This window comes from Scyliorhinus canicula, chromosome 1 (genome assembly GCF_902713615.1).
Source record: "Scyliorhinus canicula chromosome 1, sScyCan1.1, whole genome shotgun sequence".
Lineage (NCBI taxonomy): Eukaryota > Metazoa > Chordata > Chondrichthyes > Carcharhiniformes > Scyliorhinidae > Scyliorhinus > Scyliorhinus canicula.
The window spans coordinates 223,543,024-223,563,055 of record NC_052146.1 but is presented as its reverse complement, the minus strand read 5'-3'; the positions used below and the strand labels follow the sequence as shown (position 1 = coordinate 223,563,055).

General features: G+C 49.8%; 1 protein-coding gene across 2 annotated transcripts in view; it reads left to right on the top strand.

Moving 5' to 3' along the window:
- The window catches only part of LOC119971979 (potassium/sodium hyperpolarization-activated cyclic nucleotide-gated channel 1-like), a 334,310-nt gene extending 315,346 nt beyond the window's left edge, over positions 1 to 18,964 (top strand). The window contains exon 11 of one of the 2 annotated variants that reach the window (XM_038808394.1): positions 18,676 to 18,964. The gene's annotated coding sequence lies outside the window, so the exon portion shown is untranslated. Of the gene's footprint in view, positions 1 to 18,484 lie in introns of both variants that reach the window. The other variant, XM_038808384.1, reaches the window with a different exon arrangement.
- Positions 18,965 to 20,032: the final 1,068 nt, after the last annotated feature.

Genomic DNA, 20,032 nt, shown 5'->3' with positions numbered 1-20,032 from the left:
AAGTATCAGCATGAGAGTATTTTGATTTTGATTTGATTTGATTTATTATTGTCATGTATTAGTATACAGTGAAAAGTATTGTTTCTTGCATGCTATACAGACACGCATACCATATACAAGGAAGGAAGGAGAGACTGCAGCATGTAATGTTGCAGTCACAGCTAGGATAGCAGCAGGAAAGAAGCTGTTTTCAAGTCGGTAGATGACCTCAAACTTCTGTATCTTTTTCCTGACGGAAGAAGGTGGAAGAGATTATGTGTGGGGTCCTTAATTGTGCTGGCTGCCTTTCCGAGGCAGCGGGAATTGTAGACAGAGCAATGGATGGGAGGCTGGTTTGCGTGATGATTGGGCTACATTGCAGACCTTTTGTAGTTTCCTGTGGTCTTGGGCAGAGCAGGATCCATAACCAAGCTGTGATATAACCAGAAAGAATGCTTTCTATGGTGCATCTGTAAAAGTATGGTGGAGAATTAAAATGGCAGGCCACTAGAAGCTGTTTCAATTATAAGGACAGCGGTCTTCATTAGTGTGTATTCAGTGAGAGGTCTTTGTTGAACAGATCTTAACATGTCTGCCGCCAGAAGCAGCTTCATGTCATGGTCACATGATTACAGAAAGCCTGAGGTGTCAATCAGACTAGTTACATTTCGAAGCCCAATTATCTCCCTTTTCATATTGAACTAAAGATGCAAACATCCCCTTTTTCCGAGTGAGCAAAAGCTGGGAAGGATTCTCCGTCAGCCGATGGCAAAAATTGGGAAAGGTGATTGGGCGGAGAATTGGTTTTGACGCTGAAATCGTGGCAGGTGCCGGGTTCACACCAAAGCGCAATTCTCTGGTGCCTTGACAATGGCGTCAATGCACTACACTCCGCACAAACAGCCCCACACAAGAGATTAGTGAGAAAAAATAAAGCTCATGATTTGGAGATAATGTGTCGACGTGGATAGAGAACTGGTTGGCAGACAGGCAGCAGAGAGTAGGAATAAACGGGTCCTTTTCAGAGTGACAGGCAGTGACTCGTGAGGTACCACAGGGTTCAGTGTTGAGACCCCAGCTATTCAAAATATATATTAATGATTTGGGCGAAGGAATTGCAAGCAATATCTCCAAATTTGCAGACGACACTAAGCTGAGTGGCAGTGTGTGCTGTGAGGAGGATGCAAAGAGGCTGCAGGGTGACTTGGACAGGCTGATCGAGTGGGCAAATACTTGACAAAAGTAATATAATGTGGGTAAATGTGAGGTTATCCACTTTGGTGGCAAAAATATGAAGGCAGATTATTATCTGAATGATGACAGTTTGGCAAAGGGGAAGTGCAATGAGACCCGGGTGTCATGGTGGAACAGTCGCTGAAGGTTGGCATGCAGGTACAGCAGGTGTTGAAGAAAGCTAATGGCATGCTGGCCTTCATAGCCAGAGGATTTGAGGATAGGAGTAGGGATGTCTTGCTGCAGTTATACAGGGCCTTGGTGAGGCCACACCTTGAGTATTTTGTGCAGTTTTGGTCTCCTAGTTTGAGGAAGGACATTCTTGCTATTGAGGGTGCCCAGTGAAGGTTCACCAGACTAATTCCCGGGATGACAGGACTGATATGAAGAAAGACTGGATCGACTGGGCTTGTACTCACTGGAGTTTAGAAGAATGAGAGGGGATCTCATAGAAACATATGAAATCCTGATGGGACTGGACAGGCTAGATGTATGAAGAATGTTCCCGATGTTGGGGATATCTAGAACTAGGGGTCACAGCCTATTCAGGACTGAGATGAGGAAGAACCTCTTCTCTCAGAGAGTCATGAATTTGTGAAATTCTCGACCAGAGAAAGCTGTTGGGACCAGTTCATTGGATATATTCAAGAGGGTGCTGACGTGACCCATGTGGCTAAAGGGATCAAGGGATGTAGAGAAAAAGCGGGAGTGGGATACTGAATTTGCATGATCAGCCATGATCATATTGAATGGCGGTGCAAGCGTGAAGGGCCGAATGGCCTACTCCTGCATCTATTTTCTATGTAAACGTTTGCATATCATTAGCAGGCCTGACCCGGTATTCTGCAGGGCCTCTGCAATTCTCCAACTGCGCTGGGCAAATTTCCGACGGCGAGTTTCAGGTGTACTTTTAAAAATTGAGAAACAGGTGCCCTGGCTGATGAGGAAGTAGGACACGGAGAGGCGCGACTGTAAGCTGCGGGTCCTGACACTGGCTGGGCTGGCTGGGGATGGGGGCCATGCCAGGGGCGTTGGGGGTTGGGGGGGGTTGGGTGACCCCCCACATTATTTCCCGCAGGGGGCGCCAGAAGGGTCCGTGGAGCGTACCGATGGCAAGGGCAGCGCCAGCGGATGGTATCTCTAGCAGCACGGACAAGCACCAGTCAGTGGACCCCACAGTGCCCAGGGGTGCGGGATAGGATGGGAGGGGGGGGGAAACGTGGACCTGGTTGGCACATGCTAACATGTCACCCTTTCACGCCTTCAAACAATGGATATTGGAATACAACCAGCAATGATTACCTTTCTCCTAGTCGCCGCAACCCTGGGGGATGCACTGCGACTATACAAGCTGGAACTGCGCGAGGAGGAGGAAGCTGCTGCAGCTGAGCGTGCCAGAGGTAAAGGAGGCAGCTGCTGATAATGGACAGGAGGAGGTGGAAAGGAGGCACCGCATGAGGCCTTGTGTGTACCGGCAGGGGCGCCTGTCATGAGAGGAGCTGCCGGACCGGGCATGCCGTTGAAGACTCCAGCTGAGCAGGGGGACTGTACGACATATCTGCCAGATCATAGCGCACCTGGCACAACAGGAGAATGAGAGAGGACACCCGCTCCGGTGGCTGTCAAGTTGATGGATGCCCTGACTGTCTACGCCACAGGGTCCTTCCAGGCAGTGAGTGGGACCAGTCCAGGATCTCACAGATCTCGGTGGATGGTGCATCTGCACTGTCATGGAGGCCGTATGGCCAGTCAGCACAATGCATCCATTTCGATGTGGACCGAGCCCACCAGGATACCCAGGCAGCGGGGTTCGCCGCCATTGCTGAGATGCCCCAGGTCCAGGGGATGATCGACAGGATGCATGTCTCCCAATGAGCACCTGCAGATGACAGGCCCGCTCTACACCAACTGAAAAGGGTTGCACTCGATGAATGTGCAGCTGGTGTGTGAAATTGGGTGTGACCATCAGCTATGCATCATGCATGTCTGTGTCGATACCCGGGCAGCGCGCCTTCATCCTGGCACACTCAACGGTTCCTGGCCTGTTTCCAGCTGGGGCGGTTGGCTCCTGGGTGACAGGGGTTATCCGCTGCAGTCGTGGCTGATGATACCTATCCAAAGGCCATAGACCGACGTGGAGACCCGCTAAAAAGATGCCCATGGCGCGAGCAGGGCCATGATCGAGGGGGGCTTCAGCATCCTGAAGCTGCACAACCGGTGTGCCATGGTCAACATACCCAGGAAGCTCTAATCGGCGCCAGGTTCACCAACGGGTGGGAGGTGGAGACTGGCCAGCGGCATGGCACAGCTTTCCACCCCCCAACCCGCCATCTGTAAACTCCCTCCGTTATACATACCTGCCACACTGTGGGGTGCAGGCCCTAGGATTGGTAGTAACAGTGGGTCTGGCCTATGGGATGGAGGATGATGATGAACTCTGGTGCTCTGCATCATTTGACAACATTAGACTCTTGCCCACAGTAGCACTTTCCGCCGTCCACCTGTGTGATGCCTGTATGTGAGCTGACCATTCCATCACACGGTTCCATCGGACCCTGGGCTGACGGAGGTGGGGATGGGGAGGGACTGGGGAGGAGGGGGTGGGATACCAGAGTGGTGAACTCTGGCTGAACTGTGGTCCCTGAACATAGCCCACCCCCAATGTCCATCCTTTCCTCTGCCCCACTACCCTGTCCTCTCTGCAGCCAGCTCAGGCCAGTGCACCACTCACAGCCTTCTGACAGAGCACTGAGGCAGGCTGTAACATTGTGCACAGGTATCTAATGTGAAAACATATAAACAGATTTGTGCCCTTGCCCCTATTGCCAAACTGTGCCCTCTGCCTGCGCCAACTTAACTATGTCTACTTTTCTAGCCTTACAGGCCCTAACGCTACGTCTAGGTGGATCCCCTGACAGTACATCAGGTGTGGAGGTGACCTGCTGTGATTCCCGTCCAGTGACCTGGGTCCCCTTTGGCGGCCGCCTTCTGGTGCGATGTGGCCTGGATGGGCCTGGCTGCTGCTAAGGTGTCCCATGTGACATGGTGCTGCCCAGTTCTGCTCACTGCCCATGTGATGCGCCAGGGACAGGAGTGGGGTGGGGGAGGGGAGGGGCGCGAGAGAGAGAGAGAGAGTCCGAGGTGCTGCAGTGTTCTGGCACCTCCACTGCTGGAATCACCGGCACGGGCCCCATTACTTTCTCCTCCCTCAGAATGCCCAATGGCCCCCGAGCTACTCCAAGGGCCAGGGGGTGCAAGCCGACCTATCCCCTGAGGGTCTCTCGCCACCTGGCGCTGCCAATCCTGGAGGCCTGATGCCATCTCGACCAGGATCTGCATGCTTGTAGCCATGGATCACAGGGAGTGGATCATCTCCTTCTGGGACTGCACCACATCACACTTCAATTGTGCCTCCACTTTCTTGGAGTGCGCCACATCAGCCATGACTGTACCATCTCCCTCTGGGACTTGGCCACCTCCCTCTGGGTCTGTGTCACAATAGCCAATGCCTGGGCAATGCCGCCGACGCTCTCAGTCATGGCCTGCTGAGACTGTGAGGGTGGTGTGGGGGAAGTGTTGGGGGTGGTGTTGGTGTGATGGTAGTGTGAGGATGGGTGGAGAGGTGAGGAGGATGACACATATGTTACAGGGAACCACATCTCAGTGGGATTGATGCGACCATCAATTCACTCGAGACATGAGTAGAAGTAAACTTTTGGCTTTAATCAACTTAGAACAGTGCCTGCCTGCGACTGAACCAATGCTGAGAACTGCCTGCAGGTCGACTTCTCTTTATACCTCCCTTCGAGGGGGAGAAGCCATGGGCGGAGCCCATACATGGCCCAACATGTTCCCCTATGGATAATGCCAAACAATGGCCCACAGGAGAAGCCCACAAGGGCAACAGTATGGCACAGATACAAATATACAAATATAAGTGCGACAGCACAGATACAAATACACTAGTGGATTATTAGTATAATACATTCACCACATTCACCCCCTGTTGAAAAAATGAAGTCCGGCGGGGGTGACGGGTTCATAAGTTCAGCCGGTCCGGCACACGGATTGTGCGCTGTGACCGCCAAAGCTCTGGCGTTGTTGCTGGCCCGGGTGTGCTGGCATTGGTAGTGAGGGACCTGGCCCGGGTGTCGAACACGTCCGTGCTGGCATCGGTAGTGAGGGCGCTGGCCCGGGTGTCGAACACGTCCGTTCTGGCATCGGTAGTGAGGGCGCCGGTGCGGGTACAGACGTGGACTCTGGAAGCGTCTCTTCTGGAGTTTCATTCCTATGGATCGGTGAAGGGGGGATGGCGGGCGGGAGGGAGTGCAGGAGCCATATAGGGGCGGGGGCGCTGGTCATGGTAGGTTGGGCAGGATATGATGGAGGGGCGGTGGTGGTGGTGGTGGAAGCGGCGGGAACAAGGTCCTGGAGGGAGACCGTATCCTGTCGGCCATCGGAGTGTTCGATATAAGCGTACTGGGGGTTGGAGTGTAGGAGCTAGACCCTCTCTACCAGAGGATCGGACTGATGGCTCCTGACTTGCTTGCTGAGTAGGACTGGCCCCGGTGTCTTCAGCCAGGACGGAAGCGAGGCCCCTGAGGTGGATCTCCTAGGGAAAACAAATAGGCGGTCATGAGGGGTCTCGTTTGTGGACGTGCAAAGTAGGGACCTAATAGAGTGGAGCGCATCGGGGAGGACCTCCTGCCAGTGAGAAACTGGGAGATTCCTGGACCGCAGGGTCAGTAGGATGGTCTTCCAGACCGTCGCGTTCTCCCTCTTCACCTGCCCATTTCCCCTGGGGTTATAACTGGTAGTCCTGCTCGAGGCGATGCCCTTACTGAGCAGGTACTGACGAGTTCGTCGCACATGAACGTCGAGCCCTGGTCACTGTGGACATAATTGGAGATACCAAACAGGGTGAAGACACTATGTAGGGCTTTAATGACAGTGGACGTGGTCATGTCGGGGCAAGGGATTGCAAAGGGAATGCGGGAGAACTCATCAATAATATTGAGGAAATATGTATTGCGGTTATTGGAGGGGAGGGGCCCTTTGAAGTCGATACTGAAGCGCTCAAAGGGCCGGGATGCCTTTACCAGGTAGACCCTATCTGGCCGATAGAAGTGCGGTTTACACTCTGCACAGATCTGGCAGTCCCTGGTCATGGCTCTGACCTCCTCGGTGGAGTAGGGCAGGTTGCGAGCCTTGATATAGTGGATTACCATAGTCGGTAATCTTGCGTGCTAGCGCATGTGGCGCGGGACAGGGCATCTGTGGGCTCGTTGAACTTCCCAGGACGATATACTATATCGTAATTATCGGTGGATCCTCCACCTCAAGATCTTATCGTTCTTCATTTTGCTCCGCTGCGTATTGTCGAACATGAAGGCTACCGATCGTTGGTCGGTGACGAGGGTAAACCTCCAACCAGCGAGGTAGTGCCTCCAGTGCCGTACGGCTTCCACGATGGCTTGGGCCTCCTTCTCGACTGAGGAGTGCCGAATTTCGGAGGTGGTGAGGGTGCGCGAAAGAAACGCTATCGGTCTGCCTGCTTGATTGAGGGTAGCGGCGAGAGCGACCTCTGATACGTCGCTCTCCATCTGGAAGCAGACGGACACGTCCACCTCATGCATCGTGGCTTTGGCAATGTCCGCCTTGATGCAGCTGAAGGCCTGGCGGGCCTCAGCCACCAGTGGGAAGATAATGGCCTTGATTAGTGGGCGGGCTTTGTCAGCATAGTCGGGGACCCACTGGGCATAATATGAAAAGAACCCGAGGCACCTCTTCAGGGCCTTGGAACAATGGGGGAGGGTATGTTGCAGGAGGGGGCGCACACGGTCAGGGTTGGGTCCCAGGGCCCCGTTTTCCACGACGTAGCCGAGAATGGCTAGTCTGGTTGTACGGAATACGCATTTCTCCTTGTTGTACGTGTGGTTTAGGGTTTGGGAGGTTTGGAGAAATCTGTGGAACATAGAACATAGAACATTACAGCACAGTACAGCCCCTTCGGCCCTCGATGTTGCGCCAACCTGTGAAACCACTCTAAAGCCGATCTACACTATTCTCTTATCATCCATATGTCTATCCAATGACCATTTGAACGCCCTTAGTGTTGGCAAATCCACTACTGTTACAGGCAGGCATTCCACACCCTGAGTAAAGAACCTACCTCTGACATCTGTCCTGTATCTATCTCCCCTCAATTTAAAGCTATGTCCCCTTGTGCTAGACATCACCATCCGAGGAAAAAGGCTCTCACTGTCCACCCTATCTAATCCTCTGATCATCTTGTATGCCTCAATTAAGTCATCTCTTAACCTTCTCTCTAACGAAAACAGCCTCAAGTCCCTCAGCCTTCTCTCATAAGATCTTCCCTCCATATCAGGCAACATTCTGGTAAATCTCCTTTGCACCCTTTCCAATGCTTCCACATCCTTCCGATAATGCGGCGACCAGAATTGCACACAATACTCCAAATGCGGCCGCACCAGAGTTTTGTACAGCTTCAACTTTACTTCATGGCTCCGAAACTCAATCCCTCTACCAATAAAAGCTAACACACCATACGCCTTCTTAACAACCCTCTCAACTTGGGTGGCAACTTTCAGGGATCTATGTACATGGACACCGAGATCTCTCTGCTCATCCACACTACCAAGAATCTTACCATTAGCCCAGTACTCTGTCTTCCTGTTATTCCTTCCAAAATGAATCACCTCACACTTTTCTGCATTAAACTCCATTTGCCACCTCTCAGCCCAGCTCTGCAGCTTATCGATGTCCCTCTGTAACTTGTGAAATCCTTCCGCACTGTCCACAACTCCACCGACTTTAGTGTCATCTGCAAATTTACTCACCCATCCTTCTACGCCCTCCTCCAGGTCATTTATAAAAATGACAAACAGCATTGGCCCCAAAACAGATCCTTGTGGTACACCACTAGTAACTGGACTCCAGTCTGAACATTTCCCATCAACCACCACCATTTGTCTTCTTCCAGCTAGCCAATTTCTGATCCAAACTGCTAAATCACCCTGAATCCCATGCCTCCGTATTTTCTGCAATAGCCTACCGTGGGGAACCTTATCCAACGCTTTACTGAAATCCATACACACCACATTAACTGCTTTACCCTCATCCACCTGTTTGGTCACCTTCTCAAAGAACTCAATAAGGTTTGTGAGGCACGACCTACCCTTCACAAAACCGTGTTGACTATCTCCTTTCCAGATGATTATATATCCTATCTCTTATAAACCTTTCCAAGACTTTGCCCACAACAGAAGTAAGGCTCACAGGTCTATAGTTACCGGGGTTGTTTCTACTCCCCTTCTTGATAATGGGACAACATTTGCTATCCTCCAGTCTTCTGGCACAATTCCTGTAGACAAAGATGACTTAAAGATCAAAGCCAAAGGCTCAGCAATCTCCTCCCTAACTTCCCAGAGAATCCTAGGATAAATCCCATCCAACCCTGGGGCTTATCTATTTTCACTCTCTCCAGAATTGCTAACACCTCCTCCTGATGAACCTCAAGCCCTTCTAGTCTAGTAGCCTGTATCTCAGTATTCTCCTCGACAACATTGTCTTTTTCCTGCGTGAATACTGACGAAAAATATTCATTTAGCACCTCTCCTATCTCCTCTGACTCCACGCACAACTTCCCACCACTGTCTTTGACTGGACCCACTCTTACCCTAGTCATTCTTTTATTCCTGACATATCTATAGAAAGCTTTAGGGTTATCCTTGATCCTACCTGCCAAAGACTTCTCATGTCCCCTCCTGGCTCTTATCAGCTCTCTCTTTAGGTCCTTCCTACCTAACTTGTAACTCTCGAGCGCACTAACTGAACCTTCACGTCTCATCTTTACATAAGCCTCCTTCTTCCTCTTGAGAAGTGTATCAACTACTTTAGTAAACCACGGTTCCCTCGCTCGACCACTTCCTCCCTGCCTGACAGGTACATACTTATCAAGGACACGCAGTAGCTGTTCCTTGAACAAGCTCCACATTTCCCTTGTGCCCATCCCCTGCAATTTCCCTCCCCATCCGATGCATCCTAAGTCTTGCCTCATTGCATCATAATTGCCTTTCCCCCAGATATAACTCTTACCCTGCGGTATATACCTATCCCTTTCCATCACTAAAGTAAACGTAATCGAATTGTGGTCACTATCACCAAAGTGCTCACCTACCTCCAAATCTAACACCTGTCCTAGTTCATTACCCAGTACCAAATCCAATATGGCCTCGCCTCTCTTTGGCCTATCTACATACTGTGTCAGGAAACCCTCCTGCACACATTGGACAAAAACGGACCCATCTAAAGTACTCGAACTATAGCGTTTCCAGTCAATATTTGGAAAGTTAAAGTCCCCCATAACAACTACCCTGTTACTTTTGCTCCTATCCAGAATCATCTTTGCAATCCATCTCTGGAACTTTTCAGAGGCCTATAGAAAATCCCTAACAGGGTGACCTCTCCTTTCCTGTTTCTAATCTCAGCCCATGCTACCTCAGTAGGCGAGTCCTCATCAAACGCCCTTTCTGCCACCGTAATACTGTCCTTGATTAACAATGCCACCCCTCCCCCTCTTTTACCACCTTCCCTGAGCTTACTGAAATACCTGAACCCCGGCAACTGCAACAACCATTCCTGTCCCTGCTCTATCCATGTCTCTGAAATGGCCACAACATCAAAGTCCCAGGTACCAACCCATGCCTCAAGTTCACCCACCTTATTCCAGATGCTCCTGGCATTGAATTAGGCACACTTTAAACCACCTTCCTTCCTGCCGGTACACTCTTGCAACTTTGAAACCTTACTCATGACCTCACTACTCTCAACCTCCTGTATACTGGAGCTACAATCCAGGTTCCCAATCCCCTGCTGAACTAGTTTAAACCCTCCCAAAGAGCATTAGCAAATTTCCCCCCCAGGATATTGGTGCCCCTCTGGTCCAGGTGTAGACCATCCCATTTGTAGAGGTCCCACCTACCCCAGAATGAGCCCCAATTATCCAGGAATCTGAAACCCTCCCTCATGCACCATCCTTGTAGCCACGTGTTCAACTGCTCTCTCTCCATATTCCTCGTCTCGCTAGCACGTGGCACGGGTAACAACCCAGAGATAATAACTCTGTCCTGGATCTAAGTTTCCACCCTAGCTCCCTGAATTCCTGCCTTACACCCCTATCCCTTTTCCTACCTATGTCATTGGTACCTATGTGGACCACGACTTGGGGCTGCTCCCCCTTCCCCTTAAGGATCCCGAAAACACGATCCGCGACATCGCGGACCCTGGCACCTGGGAGTCAACACACCAACCGCGAGTCTCTCTTGCTCCCACAGAATCTCCTATCTATCTCCCTAACTATGGAGTCTCCAATGACTAATGCTCTACTCCTCTCCCCCCTTCCCTTCTGAGCAACAGGGACAGACTCTGTGCCAGAGACCTGTACCCCATGGCTTACCCCTGGTAAGTCCCCCCCCCCTCCCCCAACAGTATCCAAAGCGGTATACCTGTTACTAAGGGGAACGACCACAGGGGATCCCTGTACTAACTGCTGCCTCCTAGCCCCTCTCACCGTCACCCATCTATCTTTATTCTTTAGAGTAACTACATCCCTGAAGTTTCTATCTACGGCCACCTCTGCCTCCCGAATGATCCGAAGTTCATCCAGCTCCAGCTCCAGTTCCTTAACACGGTTTCTGAGGAGCTGGAGATGGATGCACTTTCCACAGATGTAATCAGCAGGGACACTGGCGACGTCCCTCACCTCAAACATTCTGCAGGAGGAGCATTGTACTACCTTCCCAGCCATCCCCTCTAGATAAAACAAGAAAAAAAAAGGAAGAGCTTACATGATATTCACTCAATCCCTTAGGTTTGAGGAGGTGGAAGGGTGGGGGACAACCGCCGAACTTATATACAGGTACTAACAAATCTTCCCAGAAATTCCCACGGCCAACTTCCTGCAGCTCTAAAGGTAAGTTTTTAAAGAGGTAAACTTACCTTCCCGACAGGCCCCTGGACACTGCTCCCGCCGAAAATCTGGAGGCCGCTTCTCCTGCAAGGTAAGTTTTTAAAGTTAAACTTACCTTCCCGACAGACCCCTGGACAATGCTCCTGCCAAAAATCTGGAGCTTGGCATCGTGGTCCTGCTGATCATGGCCCCAGATGGTGACATTGTCCAAGTACGGAAATGTGGCCCGCAGCCCGTACTAGTCCACCATTCGGTCCATTGTTCTTTGGAACACCGAAACCCCGTTTGTGACGCCAAAGGGGACCCGGAGGAAGTGGAAAAGGCGGCCGTCTGCCTCAAAAGCCGTGTAGTGGCGGTCCTCCGGGCGGATTGGGAGCTGGTGGTATGCAGATTTCAGATCCACTGTGGAGAACACCTGGTAGTGTGCGATCTAGTTTACCATGTCTGCAATCCGGGGAAGGGGCTACACATCGAGGTGCGTGTACCGGTTTATGGTTTGGCTGTAATCCACAACCATCCGGGTCTTTTCCCCGGTCTTGACGACCACCACCTGAGCTCTCCAGGGGCTATTGCTGGCCTCGATGACTCCCTCCCGCAAGAGTCGCTGGACCTCGGACCTGATAAAAGTCCTGTCCTGTATGCTATACCGCCTGCTTTTGGTAGCGACTGGTTTGCAGTCAGCGGTGAGGTTTGCAAAGAGTGGGGGAGGGTCGACTTTTAGGGTTGCGAGGCTGCATATGGTGAGTGGGGGTAGGGGCCCCCGAACTTCAGGGTTAGGCTCCTGAGGTTGCATTGGAAATCTAGTCCTAACAGGAGAGGTCTGGGAGCACATATAATTTAAAATTGGTGTACTCGATGCCCTGTGTTGCTCGGGTTGCGGTAGTGCACCCTTGGATTTGCACCGAGTGCGACCCAGAGGTGAGGGAGATGGTTTGATGTGCCGGGAAAATTGTGAGCGAGCAGCATCTTACCATGCCCGGGTGAAAGAAGCTCTCTGTGCTCCCGGAGTCGAAAAGGGAAGGCGTCTCGTGCCGTTCTGGCCTTGATATCTTAGGCCATTATGAGTTCCATGTATCTGTTCTGACACTCATTTTTCTCTATCCTTCTCTACCGTCCCCCTGTTATCTGACAATCCATAAATATCGACATCATCATCATCAAAGAGCTCTGGAGGTGCTTGGATCGCGACTGGTCTAGGGTGACCGTGCTGAGTTGCGGGTAGTCGGCGTGGTCACAGGTGCTGGGGCGGCTCTGCGATGGCTGCTCTTGTTGAACGTATGCGTCGAGCGGCGTAGCAGTTGGCGGCCAAGATGGCGGTCCCCATTGGTTGAGCGTGGCGGGCGGTGAGGAAGATGGCACCCAAGATGGCGGCCGCCATGGATCGCACGTGGCCGGCCGCGTGGGGGAGGATGGCCAATATGGCGGCCCCCGTGAGTCGCACGTGCTGTGAGGGCTGGAAGATGGCTGCCCCACGGATAGCACGAGGCTGATGACACGTCTGCAGGGGACGGAGTCGGCAGACACGCTGCCACACTGCGGGATCTGCGGGCTTGTGAGTCTGAGGATCGGGCCTGTGAGTTAGAGTTCTTGGACCTGGCCAAGCAAACTTTGGCGAAATGTCCTTTTCTCCCACAGCGGCTGCACTTCGCGTTACGGGCCGGGCAGTGCTGCTGGGGGTGTTGGGACTGACTGCAGACATTGCAGGGTAGCCCCGCATGATGGGCGGGCGGCCGCGCGGCACAGACCTGGGGTAGTCTTTGGTTGGGGGTCCACGAGGGGGTCACGTGGTCAGCCGGGAACGCGTTAAGGCTCTGGACCGCTACTTCCAGAGAGGAGACTAACTTTACCGTCTGATCCAGGTCCAGGGCCCCCTTTTCGAGTAGGCGCTGTCTCACATAGTTCGACCAAACTCCCGCCACGTAGACGTCTCGGATGGCGAGTTCCATATGTTGAGTGGCCGTAACGGCCTGGTAGTTGTAGCTGCGTGCAAGGACTTTGAGGTCACGTAGGTAGTCGTCTAGCGATTCCCCGGGACGCTGGCGGCGAGTGGCAAGGGTGTGTTGCGCGTAGACCTGATTCATGGGCCGTACATAGAGGCGTTCGAGCATCGTGAGGGCGTCTGGGTAGGAGGAGGCCCCGTCGAGTTGAATAGAGATTCGATGGCTCACCCGTGCGTGGAGGAGGCTCAGCTTCTGTTCGTCGGTGACGGAAGGCGTCGAGAAGGCTGCGAGATAGGCCTTGAAGCAGCAGAGCCAGTGCGAAAATATTTATTTTGTCTCCGCAGCCTGCGGATCGAGTTCCAGTCGGTCAGGTTTGAGGGCCAATTCCATAGTTGCGTTTAAGTTGATTAAATTGATGCGACCATCAATTCACTCGAGACATGAGTAGAAGTAAACCGTGGCTTTATTCAACTTAGAACAGTGCCTGCCTGTGACTGAACCAATGCTGAGAACTGCCTGCAGGTCGACTGCTCTTTATACCTCCCTTCAAGGGGGAGGAGCAATGGGCGGATCCCATTATTGCCCCAACATGTTCCCCTATGGATAATGCCATACAATGGCCCACAGGAGAAGCCCACAAGGGCAACAGTATGGCACAGATACAAATATACAAATACAAGTGCGACAGCACAGATACAAATACACTAGTGGATTATTAGTATAATAAATTCACCACAGGGATCTCACTTCCTTGCCCAATGCTCATCTCCACTCTGATGACTTTTCTTTCCTCTGGTCCGCTGACCATGCCCAAGGCCTTCTGCTCTGAAGGGCCGCAGGTCTGGCGCTCCCTATCCAGTCTTCTCCCACTCCCAGTGGTTATGGGCAGCCTTCTTCTCAGATGGGGGGGGAACAGAAAATGCACAGTGCTTGACAGTACAACGCATGCAGCCCAGGGGGTGAGCAAATGGTGGCTTCAGTCACCAGGGTATCCGGCCATGGGTGCCAGCATGCGTTGCAGGGTGGGGGTCTGGACGCCTTCTGGGTGGGGAGGGGAGGGGTAGGTTTACTGGTGCGTGAGAGGAAGGTTGGTGCCGGGGCACAGTGCTGTCTCCTCACCCTGGCTGCTCTGAGGAGGTGGTGCAGTTTCTTCTGGCACTGCTGGTCGGTCCGTACAGTGTTGCTCATGACGCTGATGACCTCTGCCAGCTGCGCACAGGCCCGAGAACAATGGTGGCTGGCAGCCTCCTTCCCGGGCTGGAGAACAGAGTTTCCTGCCTCTCCTCCACGGTGTCTGAGGGTCCTGAGCTCGGCGTCCGTAAAATGCGGTGCCACTCTCCTCGCTGCCACTTTGTTGGCTGAAATGGTGTGTTTGGGGACTGAAGGGTGTATATGCGGCTGCAGCTTGTCAGCCTCATGAGTATCAATAATCCAGTACCCTTTCCCACTGGAGTCGATTGTGTTGCGTGTGGTTCCAGTGCTAGCCCCTCAACAGTCATTGAATCGTAAGAAGTCTTACAACACCAGTTTAAAGTCCAACAGGTTTGTTTTGAATCACTAGCTTTCGATGCACAGCTCCTTCCTCAGGTGAATCGGTCCTGGCACAGTGCGTGTTTTGCTGTTGTAAAAGTCCATGAATCCTGGCCCGGCGTCAACACCTCGGTCTCAGGAACGGAGAATTCTGCCAGCTGTATTTGCATGCACAATCCTATGTGACTGTGAGTTTCCCACTATACACCCATGGTTCTTATGCATTAACACTCTTTGATCCGCTAACCAGTTAATGCACATTCATTGTGCACATAGAGCAGAGTATTCCGATTGTTTGTTTAAGTCAGCTCAAGCAGGAAAAAAGGAATGTAGCTCATCGGTTCCACTGGCTTTTCCTGACATATTTTTTGACACTGTCAAAGAAAATCAAGGAGGTGGGTCCCACAATGTCACGCTGGCATAAGCTCAGCTCCTAATGTCAAAAAGATAATAGAATAAACATCACACATCCCACCACAAACCCCCCCCCCCACCATGGAAATCCCCCCAACCCCCCCACAACCACATCATTCCCCTCACCATGGCCATGGATTCCATCTCCCTCTTTCCATGATATAGTATCCCCGGCTCCTCCCGCTCGGCACTGCACCCAACTGGCAGTGCCAGGGTACTGCCTGGAATGACTCTCTCCCCATGCTTACCTGTGTGCCCCCGGCAGGTTCTGTTCACCAGTACCTTCTTTTTAAAAACCTGTCCTAATCCCCGCCAATGTGACATCACGCCGTCGTGAAAGGGGTGTGGATGACTTTCCTGACAGTCATACTTAACTGTGTTATACTGGGATTTCCATCATTGCATAGTGGGGGGGGGGGGGGGGGGGGGGGGGTGCTGCTCGGGGATGCGGGGACAATCGAGCAAGGAATTCCTGCCAGCATAAATGCTGTTTTGGGACTTCTGCCAATTCTCCACCCTTTCTGTCATTCCTGCCCACTGAAAATGGGGGCAGAAAATTCTCCCCACTGTCTTTAAATTGTGCAGGTCCCTTAATATTCAATGTGTGCATTGCAATTGGCTGGGTGATATTCCTTGTCCCGACACTGTCCTTCCCGTGGCCCTTATTGCCTTGGTGACTGTTGTTGGTCCATTATGACTTTTGTGGACTTATGGACCTCTGAGAGTGATACAGTTCTGTACTTAATACAACTGGTGGGATCCTCGACTGCCCGATTGCTGCGAAGAAACAGGTTTATTTGTTGAAGGCATATGCCTGCAGTTGCACCTGTATATCTGGTTGAATATTTTTTAAATTCCTGCTTTGAATTGCTAGCTGTGGAGTTGTGGGTCATTCTTTCCTCCTGGTACCTTTGTGTTGTCCCAGAAATTTGTTTGGTCAGATTTTGCACACTTTGGGTCATCCAAGAGTCCAGTTTATTGTGTTTTTTCAAAGGTTTTTTGTTGCAAAGAAACTGTTGACACTTTCAGGGATACCATAGAATCATAGAATTTACAGTGCAGAAGGAGGCCATTCGGCCCATCATGTCTACACCGGCCCTTGGAAAGAGCACCCCACTCAAGCACACACCTACTCCACCCCATCCCCTTAACCCAGTAACCCCAATTAACCTTTTTGGACACTAAGGGCAATTTAGCACGGCCAATCCACCTAACCTGCACATCTTTGGACTGTGAGAGGAAACCGGAGCACCCGGAGGAAACCCACGCACACATGGGGAGAACGTGCAAACTCTGCACAGACAGTGACCCAAGCTGGGAATCGAACCTGGGACCCTGCTGCTGTGAAGCAACTATGCTACCGTGCTTCCCAAAAAGGACACGAGTGAACCAGATGGATCTTTACAACAATCGACAATGGTTTCACGGCCACCAATAAACTTTTAATTCCAGATATTTTTATTGAGTTTAAATTCCACCAACTACCGAGTTGGGATTTGAACCCGGGCCCCCAGATCATTACCCTGAGTCTCTGGATTACTAGTCCAGTGACAATACCACTACCCCACTGCCTCACCAGCCCAAGCTTTCTACTTGCTCCAGCTAAGATGAGTTACCATTGCGTCCTGTCTATGATCTGGAACTCAAGATCTTCTTTCTTGACATTGCATTAGGCTCTCAAATAAATTTGTACTCTCAGTATGAGTCTTTCTGAGCTGCCTCACTTGCAGCCTTTTTCTGTTTTGCTTTATTCTTTTCTGCAGTTTGCAGATTTCAAAACTTTCTGTGTCCCTGGGCTCTCAATGGTTTCTTGGAATAGTTTTTGCTGTTCCAAAAATCTATTTTGTTTTGCCACTCTGACACCATGTTTCAATTATAAGGACAACAGAATTCACTAGTGAGTATTTAGTCAGAGGTCTTTTTTGAATTTACCTTAAGATGTCTGCCTCCCGAGGCAGCCTCATGACATCTCCAAATGACTACGGAAAGCATGAAGTGTCAATCAGACTGGTTCCTTTTTAAAACCCATGCAGTGTGTGGTGAATCACAGTAGCATAATTCACACTGTATTACTATGTCTCTGTAAGCTCGGCACACGAGCTGTTGCGCTGCTCTTCCACTAGGGGGAGAAGCACTGGGAGTGTACGGGAGTTTGTACTGGGCTCCACCCTTGGCTCCATCCATGGCTCCTCCCCCCCTAACCGGAAGTATAAAGGTTGCTGTTGTGAGCCTGCCTGCCAGTTCATCTGGAGTTCATCGTGTCACAGGCAGGCTCTGTTGTAAGACGATTAAAACCACTGTTCACTTCTAACCACGTGTCGCGTGAATTGATGGTCTCATCACAGTGGAGAGATGAGTGTCCTTGTTTCTGATTTAGAGGTTGTTACAGCAGGCTATCCTCCCAGGACGCGGAGTGATTGAAACCACCAGGTGGATTGCTAATGAGGATCTTCTCGCAGGATCCTTCAGTCAAAACTCCCAGGATGTAGGATTCCCTCTGGGAAGTCACTAACTTTTATTAACCTGGACCTTCACTCAAAGGATCCGCTTCAGACCTGTTTAATTCTTACTTGTTTCCAACTCCACTAGAATGGCCAACAGCCTCACTGAGATAGGAACAGAGTTCCCCACACGAGGTTTTTAGAAGGGTTTTTAAACAACTGAGCCTGCCTTGAGCCAGTGGCTGGTCTGAATACCCTTGCTGTTCAATCTGGCTGTGGAGAGAGAAAGGTAAGGTCTTTACTTTGGATCTTCAGAAAGAATCCATTAGATGAGAGAGAAACTAGAGCTGTGATCTTCCATGCTCTGACCAAAATGAAAGTAAAAGCAAACACAGTCACACAAGGAAAGAGCATTCCAGAGAAAACCCTGATCAATCACTGCCTATCCTCGAGCAGAACCTGGCTTTCAGGAATAACTCATTGGCCACCAGCCAAGCCAGTCAGTCCAGGTCATTACTGAAGTCAGACCAAAGAGCTCATCCTGCTGGAGTTTCCTGTTTTAAAATTAAAGGTAAGCTGCTTGGTCTTAAAGTTATTAATCACCATGGACAAAAAATGGCAACAGCAAAAGATTAATGGAAATTAAAAGGAGGAAAGAGAACAGACAGGGATTAAACAGGATCCTTACACACTTTAATACCTTATTATGTTCTATGGTCAGCACCATTTGCGTTTTTATGTCACCTGTAATCAGCAATGCCAATACTGAAACATCACTGGAAAGCTTTGGCCACTATGCGATTTCTCAGAATGTGATCTGGATATGAACTAAGTTATTTTAAAAATTAAATGGAGAAGATACTTGTAAAGAGGTGGTATCAGTGCAGTCTAATTCTGCAGTAAGAAATGAAGTCTAGTTAAGGATTAATTCTCATTGGCATCACATTTTCTCATAGAAACCATCATTTATCCATGAAAAAACGGATTTGTAATTGCATGTTGTTCTCGCCGAGCAAATCAGTCAAAATCAGGGCTTTGAATTCTGGCCAAAGACCCCTTTTTAAGGAGCCAAAGCACAATGAAAAATCTTGATATCTTTTGGTGGTCCAGGACTGAGCCCAAGTGACAGCATGCCTTTTTTCACTAGAACTGTCACTATTCATCAGACCCCCAGACTGGAAATCAGGAAACCACTGCCATGGGAATCTCTTTTCAACAACAATGCTCTACTTAGCATGGATGACCTTATTTGGGGGAGGTAAAAGCTCTTCCCCAAAACAAGATGCTGCAAAGTTTGGTTGCGTACAAGCGTACTGTTGGAATGCACTGGAAAGAGTGTAGCCTTCTACCCCATTAATTTAAATGTTTTTAGATAACTAATATAAAAAATGTTTTCACACACAAATTTGCAATAATATTGTTAATGGGTTTTGTGAAGATTTCATGTTTGTTGGACATCTTTCTGATTTTGTTAAAGATACCAAACAGAGGAACTTTGGAAATGCAGTTAAAATGTTGCTGTGATTAAGACCTGCAAAGACTTGTTTATTACTAGTACAGCATATACGATGGACATATCACTTTGCTTTCACTGTCTCTATTTTCATCTCCTGTAAAATCATAATAACTCTGACAAACTAAAATCTATGAACCAAATGGAATATCACCATCTATTATAGATATGTTCAAAAATGTGTTCAAAATAAATAAGTATTACCTTGAAATGTTTTTAAATGTATTTCCCAGCAAAAGTATTGTTTAGTGTAAATTTGATACCTTTCTTCTGTTATTTATGTGTCATATGTAAACCTGAAGCTTATGTTTCCATTGAATTTATTTTAATAATAAAGATGCAATTTTTAGAATGCCAACACTACAGGCTGACCTTAGTTTTTATACTTCTATCGTAAAAACAAGGTGGTTACATTTAATCATCAAAATCATGAATCCATTAAACTAATATTTTTTAAATTCATGGTTCCACCAACATAAATGTTGGTGTTTGCCTCACTGCACTGAAGTATCAGGCAGAAGACTGTAAATTAAAATGTGAACACTTGTATGAGCATATGTGAAGAACCCAGCAGATATAGTGTAAGAAAAGTAGCTCTGGCCAGCTGCCATAGGCCAACAAATCTGTTTAGCCCTGTCCATCAAAGTAAGAACATCTGCTAACAGTTAGCTTGGAGTTGGGCCTGAAATTTCCGGTGAGCATTAAATCTGTCAATATGGCACTACTCTGGAGCAAATAAATTCCTTGTATGGGAACTGCTACCTCCCAGTTCAGCCAACTAGTTTAAAAAAAGCCTATAAATCTCAATAATGCATCATTCTCATCATAGACTTGATGGCTTTGATTTTTCTGTGGAGGAGGCAATGATGTTAAAACAAAGCCTCACAGTGGTCGATGCATGTAGAGAGGTCAGGGATGTGCATATCCTCAGGACCAACTCAGTGAACCTTTGTTGCATCACCTCCAATGCAAATATGAGATGGACGTCCTA